The 9,137-nt window shown below is 38.8% G+C and overlaps 1 long non-coding RNA gene across 1 annotated transcript; it reads left to right on the plus strand.

The window, feature by feature from the left end:
- The first annotated feature begins 2,155 nt into the window (after nucleotides 1-2,155).
- On the plus strand, nucleotides 2,156-8,246 carry LOC117294379. Its single transcript, XR_004519522.1, has 5 exons — nucleotides 2,156-2,286; nucleotides 3,601-3,682; nucleotides 4,863-4,955; nucleotides 6,119-6,204; nucleotides 8,150-8,246. It is a non-coding gene; the product is annotated as an uncharacterized LOC117294379 (long non-coding RNA).
- The last annotated feature ends 891 nt before the right edge of the window (nucleotides 8,247-9,137 follow it).

Raw genomic sequence — 9,137 nt, forward strand, 5'->3', positions numbered from 1 at the left:
GTATTCATAAACATAAGACATCATACCGAAGCTCCCAAAATCTTCCCACTTTTGTCCAGAAAAATCCCCAACAAAAAGTAGACAGACATCAAAATAGTTGCAACATCCATGAAGAAGCCTATATAAGTTTCACAGTTATTTTTGTCAATGGCAGGGGTTGCCCTTAACTTTTTTTTCAACTGGCCAGCAGGACCAGTTGGCTTGATTTTTCACTGGTCCGCCAGGTTATTGACTGGTCCGTCAATTTTATTTTAAACTAATAGTATACTGTTGTATACCAACTGCTCGATTTCCGATCGTCGCTATTTCAAAATTCAACATACATTGCAACGTCAACTTAACTGCACCAAGTTATTGTGTTTGTAAGGGGGCTCATTAATTTGAGAGTATTTTTTCTTTAAAAATGTATTAAAATTAATTTAAAAACAGGTCAGATTATTTGTCAGAGCAAATTGGAAAATTTAATATGATCTTTATTTAGGTAGTTTTTTTAGTCCACGGTTTATTGTAAGCACTCGACATCGAAGTATTCCTAAGTAAGAAAACTTTTTTATGCAAAAAAATTGGTGTTTTACTGAAAAAAACAAAAAAAAACTATAAAACCGACTGTTAAAAAATATCATTAACTTTTTATGTATTGCCTTCAAATCTACGGTGGGGAGGGTAACGTGCGATCGCATTAGTTGTTTTGTCTTGTATAAACACTGCCTATTATTGTAGTTTTAATAAGTATTCATAAACATAAGACATCGTACCGAAGTTCCCAAAATCTTCCCACTTTCGTCCAGAAAAACCCCCAACAAAAAGTAGACATCAAAATAGTTGCAACATCCATGAAGAAGCCTAAGAGTTTTACGGTTATTTTTGTCAATTACATGTATGTGTATGGAATGGTCGGTGCCGGCATCTGTTTTGTGAACAAAATTTTCATTTAAAAAACGTTTTTAAAAGCAGCAAAAACAACCGCGCCTTTGTTTAATACATGATTGCATTCTAAAACGCAAGTCTTTCTTGAAATCAACCCGGAAAAAAACCCCAAACAACCGTGCATTATGTGACCAATAAAACCATGGAGCAATAAACTAGATTGCCCACCAATCGTCCCGCAAAAAAAAAACAAGCCCCAAATAACAACAAAGTTAAACAATATCAGGACGGAAGAACCTTACTAAACACAATTAAATACTCCTTTTTGCTCATCCAGAGTATCCTAACTTGGGAATTTTTTTTTTAATGAAACCTTGTTTTTCGTAAACGCATAAATTTATTTCACATTCAAGTTCAACAGTTATACAATAAAAAGCAAAGAAACGGTCCCACCGGATTATATGCGTCCACCTTCCACTACACAAAGATAAGCTAGAAAATCCCAGCTTCCACACAGTACAAACTCAGATTAACGTGTTGTGGTTCCAGTCGCTGCGAAACCAGTCACAAAGTTCACATTGATTTAAACTAAACTTCTTCTTGGAACAAAATTAGCATCATGCACTTGATTTTAGCAAGGTTTGAAATGCAGAAGCATGCAATAAAAATAAGAAATTAACTTGCGGTTTTCATAATAGTGTTGCTCTTGAAGTTCAGCTCTCAGTATTGTTGTCTCCTCACTCCAACCAATTTGCCTTAAAATGTAGCAGCCTGAAAATCTGCTCTGATTTTGGCAATGGCGCACAATCACATAGATTTGCAGAGACTAACACCCAGTGCAATTTGTCTGACAATAAATCAACAAGGATCACATCCTCTCTCTATCTAAGACGCTGCTAGAATGACCTCCCTCTATCCAACACACAGCTATCATAGACTCACTCTCCAGACTAACAACTCTCATAAGGGAATGTTGTGTGCGTCGCGCATATCGCATGATGTGGCACAACTGTGTCAGCCGTTGCTCTCGACCAATAGGAATGAAGAAACTGTCTTATAAGAACAGGTGCAAGCTCGTGTGTCACGCCCATGTTTTTAACACTTTTTACTGGTCATAAACAAAGGTTTATACACACCCATGTGATGCGCTCTCCACCAATAGGAATAGTGAAACTGTCAGGTATTTATGAATACTTATTTATAGTTTCTTCCTATTGTTCTGCTTGTCAGTATGAATTTAATTTTTATTTTATTTTGTTTTCCTCTTCAAAAGTAATCCAGGCAGAGACAGTCCGATCTTTAATCAAGGTTGACGTCCATCACACTGAGCAGAGATGTCTCAATCTATCAATGTTGAAGCCTTGATGAGTCGCCAGTTATTAATCTGCTTTGACTACTCAATCAATGTCATGATTACAGGTACGAATTAAAATACTATTTTCATGCTTTTGCTGTGGTCCCCTTTCACAGAAGTGCTCTTTCTTACTAGTGGGAAATTTGTGTGCACCGTTTAAGAGAGGCGTGTCATGGCCTAGTGGTTAAAAGCACCGGATTCATACACTGGTGTTTCTGATCAGCCGAGTGTAGGTTCGAGTCACAGTTGTGACACCTGAGTTCATAAGTGAGACACTTCACCATGATACTTTGTCCTTCAGATGGGGCGTAAAGCCATTAGTCCCGTGTGTTGTGTAATGCACATTATATTGACAAGAGAAGGGGTTTGCCCTGGTGTTCCTGGTTTGATTGGCAGCACATTGTGACCCTAACTTGGTGTTGTGTTAAAGGAGTAGGTTTCAAAGTTCAAACGTAGTTCCACAAACCATGCAGGAAAACACTGTATATTAAAGCGCCTTGAGCGTCACTGAGTGACGGATATGCGCACTATATGATAAGCCACTATTCAGAGTGAAGGCAGCACGTCGCTGAGTTCCTTCATTTTTGGTCATGTCTTTCTGGGTGTATGGATTCCAGACAGGGCTGCAGTATTCCAGGTGAGGTCTAACGAGTGACAAATAAGCTTGCTGGCGTATTTTGATGGAGCAGTTCCTAAGATTGCATCGAACAAGGCCCAGCATTCTGTTGGCATGAGTTGTGATTTGGTTGATGTGTTTCTGCCATGACATATTAGTGGAGAAGCCCACGATCAACTTGTTGCTGTGGCTGCGCGCGCGACGCAAGAGCCTTTTTTTTTTTGCAGCTAGAACGGTGACGTCACGCATAATTATTTATTAGAAACAGATCGACCCGATCATCTCTCTCCTCCCGAGCTGAGAGTGCGTCTATCGGCAAAGGCGGCGTACGATTAATTAATCAGTCTATGAATTAATTCATGCCATTTGAGTGGGGTTCTTATAGCCTATTCTTCTTTTACTGAAACGCAGGAATTTTGATAGTGGGTTTACATTATTTTTTTTGTGTCTCCTCATTTTCACATAATGAGCCAAAACAGCGCCCTCAATCTAGAATTAGGGGGGGGGGTTAAGCGCGATAAGCTGACTTTTCAAAAGTTTTTAAAAATATAATAACGGGTGTGTGTGTACCAACAACCATCCTGAAAAGGTTGTCTTTAGGCATCTGTCGTCTCTTATGACAATGCTTGATATTTTGATATAATCCTGCTAAGCACAACTCCTCCATGACCTTCTTTTATGTGTTTAATTAGTTTATTTATTTTCATTTGAAAGTACTAAACAAATCCTTGATGTTGCAAAGTGCATTTTGTTTGTATTGCAGTCAGGCTTACCATCTCTAAAGAGATCTACCCGTCAACATGCCAAAGACTGGCCTGTAAAGGAGCGGATGGCACTATCCAGAGGTAATTTCCTAAGAAAGTAAAGATTTAAAAGTTATACCCAAATTGAGCCTTTTAGTTAAGCCTGGTTCATACTTAAACAGAATGCGACACAAAATGACATGATGTAAACATCAGTAAGTAGGACATGTTTTCCAATTGTAGGTTGAACTGAGAAAAATTGACCAGATCAGCACTTGAACCTGCGACCCCCAGCTTAGCATGCGTGAAGTTTCTAACTGAGCTATCGAGCCCTAATGTTGACACTGTCTCCCTATTTTGCCATACAAACTGTAACCGCCATATAGCTGGGGATTGCACCCAAGTCTACAATACAACCTGGGAAGCAGGTTTCTTTTTTTCCCAATATCAAGTAGGCCAAATAAACCACAAGGGAAACTGACTTGTCAACTTCGTAGGCTTGGGTGTGATCCCTGGTCCACTGATAACGAAGTCTAAGTTTTTGAGACAAAAACCATGTTGCTCTGGCTATTTTGCAGCAATCAAAAAAATATTTTTGTCTTTAGTGTTTGTTTATTTCATTTATTTTTTTTGGAAAAATGAATCTGGAACCTTTATCTTTTAATGAACCAGGGGTGGATTTCACAAAGGTAGTCCTAACTTAGGACTAGTCCTAGGCAATGCTAAGAGATAGGACCAGTCCTAAGTTAGGATGAGTTAGCGTTGTAAAGGACTGGTCCTAAGTTAGGACTACCTTTGTGAAATCCACCCCAGCAGAAAAGATCCTAAGGTAAAAGCAAATTATCTGACACACTACGTTAACGATGGATAAAGTTTTTGACTCTTAAATACACTGGACACTTTTAGTAACCAGTCTTCTTCTCACTTGGTGTATCTCAGCACATGCATAAAATAACATACCTGTGAAAATTTGACCTCAGTTAGTCATTGAAGTTGCGAGATAACTATAAAAGAAAAAAACACCCTTGTCACACGAAGTTGTGTGCTTTCATATGCTTGATATCAAGACCTCAAAATCTAATTTTGAGGTCTCAAAATCAAATTGTGGAAAATTACTTCTTTCTCGAAACTACGTCACTTCAAAGGGAGCCGTTTCTCACAACGTTTTATACTATCAACCTCTCCCCATTACTCGTTATCAAGTAAGGTTTTATGCTAATAATTAGCAATAGTGTCCACTGCCTTTAATTCTGCGAAATACACATTTTATTTGTTATTGCAGTAAGGCTTTCCATCTCTAATGAGATCTACCCATCAACAAGTTGTTTTTTAAGACTGGCCCATGGTAATTGAGCTTCAAGCAGTCTCCAGTGAGGTAATTTCCTAAAGAGTAAACCCATTCCCAAATTGATCTCTTTAGTAATTGTGCGGAATGTCTACCTGATGTTGCTGAGTTTTTTTATTAGAGAGGTTAATAATTATTGGAAAATGCTCTTGTATGCAATCAGGGCCCGATTTCACAAAGCCTGTGAGCATAACATGTTGCTAAGCATGGAAAATCTTGCTTAGCTGCCAAGTTACCAGCCAAAATAACAGAAGGATTACATTGTTGTCAATGGTTCCCACCTAACAGCTTTATGAAATTTGGCCCTGCTAAGTAATGATATAGGCCCAATTTCACCAATCTTTTAAGCAGGAAATACTACTCGGTTGATTTCTTTGCTGCTGAGCAAAAATTTACAGTGTAAACCTTTGGCAATTTTGGCTGGTAACCCGTGTGGTAAGGAAGATTTGGCTGTGCTTAGCATTTTGTTGTGCACACAGGCTTTAGGACAGACTTCTGGCAAGGAAAAAGTACCATAATGTATCTTGTGAAAATAAAAGATCAGAAAATAAATGGGGGCAAGCCTTTTACAGATAACTCTTTATTTAAACTATTCCTTCAAAAGAGAGTTCTGTTCCACATTTAAAACACATTGAAAAAGTAATATCCTTTGTTGTTCAAATACAACAGCTCTTACACAATACACAAGTTAAACAAGTAGAGATTTGCTATAACAAAATTAAACGTTTGCAATATATTGTGTCATCAGTCATGAAAAGTGGATTTTGGAGGAAAAATGCCTCTTTCGCTGCTCATACTTGTTATTTTGATTATACAAATAATGACTTTCGTGGGCCTATGATGAACCAAGTAACACCCGTTTCAGACAGGCGCAATAGTCGCGCCAAACCAAATAGATTAGGAGCGACTCTAGGTCCACCCAAAAGACTTCTGGGTTCAGACAGGTGAACTTAACACAACATTTACATTGGGTCTGAAACCAAGACCCTCCAGAGTCGTTCCGAACGACTGCAACAGTCGATCTTTCGACTGCTAGCGCATCCAGTCACTTCTTACTGCTTCAGACGTTTAACTTTTCATGTACTTAATTCAGAATTTGGTTCGATGCAACTCTGGAGCGCCTGTCTGAAACAGGCGTTCAGTTCAGAAATACTTGTTTTTAACCAAAATGTGTGTTTCTTTTGTTTTTTCAGTCTCCAAAACACCTACGTGTCAACAATTGAATGTCTGAGACCCAAGTATCAGCATACAGCCTGCCATAACTTTCTGTGTAAATGGGGTAAGTTTTGTAGGGTTCAAAATCCTCCAATCTCAATTCCTTCTTCAGTACCCAAAGTAAAGGATTCAGACTGGGGCCACTATAGGCTCAAATAACAGCTGCTTATCACATGGTCTCGTACCAATCTTATTAAGTACACACATTTTGATTCAAGTGACAAAGAAGTAGAAGATATGGAAAGGTTGATGAGGACACATGCTGGGAAAAATTCCTAGTAATACTGCTCTTTTTGCTTCATTTTCACGTAGACACTCTAAATTACATTAAAACCCTACCATGAAGGTGGGGGGGGGGGGGGTAGGGTACATGGTGCCGTCTACCATATTTGTGCCTGTAGCTTTTCATTGCTGCATCTTACCCCCATTAAATTGTCTGACTTTAAACAATAACTATCTAAGGTCATCTTACAAAAGACACCAATCTTAAAGTGGAAAAACAAAATTGTTGTCAGAAAAAATGTGATAGACCAATAATTACGGCGCCTACAACAGTGGTCAATAAACAACCAAAGGTGCCTTCTGATGATGTTTAAAACTATTTATATCTTTCAAATCCCATACATATTAAAAAAAAAACGTCATCATAACACTAACTCTAGAACTTCAAAAAATCCCAAGGGGGCCACTATTTGCCCCCCTTTCTTCCAAAGTCTGAAAAGCCCGTTCCTGATGGGTTTAGGTGAAACTTGTTTGTGGATGAGTCAAATGGACCCAAATCAAAGTTCACAGATTTGATAATTTGTTTTAACTGATAACAAAGTTAATACCAACACCAAAACCTCCTAAACTGTTTTCAGGAATTCATGCTTGTATGTAATAATCTTGTTCTGCACAAGTTCCTTAGAATAGTCTTCCAAATCATTGGTGTTTTGCAAATATTTTTGGAAAAACAATGCTTAAGGGAAAGCAATTCATATTGAAAGTAATTATTTGAAGTCTACTGTTTGTTTTGTTACAGGAAGGCTTTCGACGCTCCCCATGGCAAAATACACTTCACTTTTGTTTCTGTTACATTTTTATCTTGTGCTTAAGAAAATCAGTTTTGTAAAAGTTTTCAATTTCTCTCTGTTGCGTTTGCTGTTAATTGGAGTTTAATTTGCACTTAAAACTCCTCTCTGCTGTTATTGAAAGTGTTGCTTGCAATTTGTTTGAGTTCATGTTGTTGTTTTGGGTTCTGTGTGTTTGCATGATCACACTTCTTGGTTCGGGAATGCCACGCTCAAGGCGTGTTTTCGCCGCCCCAAAACCGACTGCGATTGGTAGACCTAAGCGCTGTTAATTGGAGTTTCATTTTCAGTTTGAACTCCTCTCTGCCTCATTTTGCTGTTATTGAGAGTGTTGCTTGCAATTTGTTTGAGTTCATGTTGTTGTTTTGGTGTCTGTGTGTTTGCATGATCACACAGTTATTGGTTTGAACACAACACTAAAGGCACATTTTCGCTGCCCCAAAACCGACTGCGACAGTTGGTAGACCTAAGCGGCAGAAACGAGGCCCATCTTGACATTTTGCTATCGCATGACCTCTACTCCTGTTGTCAATGTGGAGCCTGCATCGAACGACAGCAATTAGGTTCTGTTACTGTGTTTAAGACTCAGCACCGGTCACTTCTGGAATGGGTGAATTTAATTCTGCTTCCAATTTTGATTTAAAAACTGCACTCTCTAGTAAAACTTAAATTCTTAAAAAGAAAATTAGTAATGATTATTTCCATTAAATAAAGATCCTAGTTAGGCTTGATGTATACATTATACAAGATCAAGAAATGGGAAGCAAATTTTACATGATTGCAAATAACCAACTTGTTTTGGTTTTTAATTGTTATTCTTTGAACGTTGCAAGATGTCAGTGCTTGAGAGCAGGTCCTTTTATTTTTTCTGCCAGAGATTTTGCTCATTAAACTTTTTGGCATCCATACAATTTCTTATCTGTAAACTTTATCTTTCAGAGCCGGAGATGCAGCCAAGTGTTCCCTGAAATCAAGTGCCGAGGGAATCGCCTCTACTGACATCGCTGAAAGCAACGCTGTATAAAGGAGAGCAATGGTTATGAAAACACCAGCATCTAGTCATCAGGACACCCTAGCTGTTCTTTGTAGAGATATGAATGAACAACCCAGTAATTTGTCTTAAATTGTATATTCTATTCTAGATGTGTTAGTAATTGCTGAGTTCCCTTGATGGGAAGATCATCTATACAAACAAACAAACAAACAAACACGTTTTGATGTTTTGAATTTCTGTAACTATACAGTTCAGATTTCTGTAAATAAGTGTACCATTGCAAGCAAGCACATACGCGTTTTATGCTCTACTTGGCGATTTTAGGGTCTTGGTGGTGCGGCACTCGAATTGTTTGGAATCCGGAAGTACAAAGCATGGGAAATTCCAGACTTATTGCGAAAAGGGACTTGGACACATGCACGTGGCATGTGGGGTCTTAGCCCGGCCGGTTGTTTCACATCTGGTGGTTGATCTTAAAGGTGCATCATTTGGTGTTATCACAAACTATGGTTGACCAAACGGGTTAGTTCCTAGTCTAGGCCATGGGACTAGGGACCGCGTCTCGGGAGTAGTGGGTGCCCCACTCAGACGGGGGCATGGACCTGGGCGCTGATTTAATATAGTACGAGGGCCCTGATGATCTCTCGGGCGTGTCGGGGCTGGTATCCTGGGACCTGCACGTGGTGGCCCTGCTTTTAACTAGCCTTACCAGGATGATATAGGCAAAATTATGAACCCAATAAATTAAACGCTTGCGATGGTGCATTTATACAATACCTTACCCTTCATACTCTCATGAGTGTAATATCCAATGTATTACCGGCACAACTTTTCAGGTCATCAATTTCCTAATTGTGGTTTTTCAGCTGTACTGTTTGAAAATAGGTTAAAGTACAATGCTGTGGCAGACATTCACTCTTTTGCTCATTAAAT

The sequence above is a fragment of the Asterias rubens genome, chromosome 9, assembly GCF_902459465.1.
Source record: "Asterias rubens chromosome 9, eAstRub1.3, whole genome shotgun sequence".
Lineage (NCBI taxonomy): Eukaryota > Metazoa > Echinodermata > Asteroidea > Forcipulatida > Asteriidae > Asterias > Asterias rubens.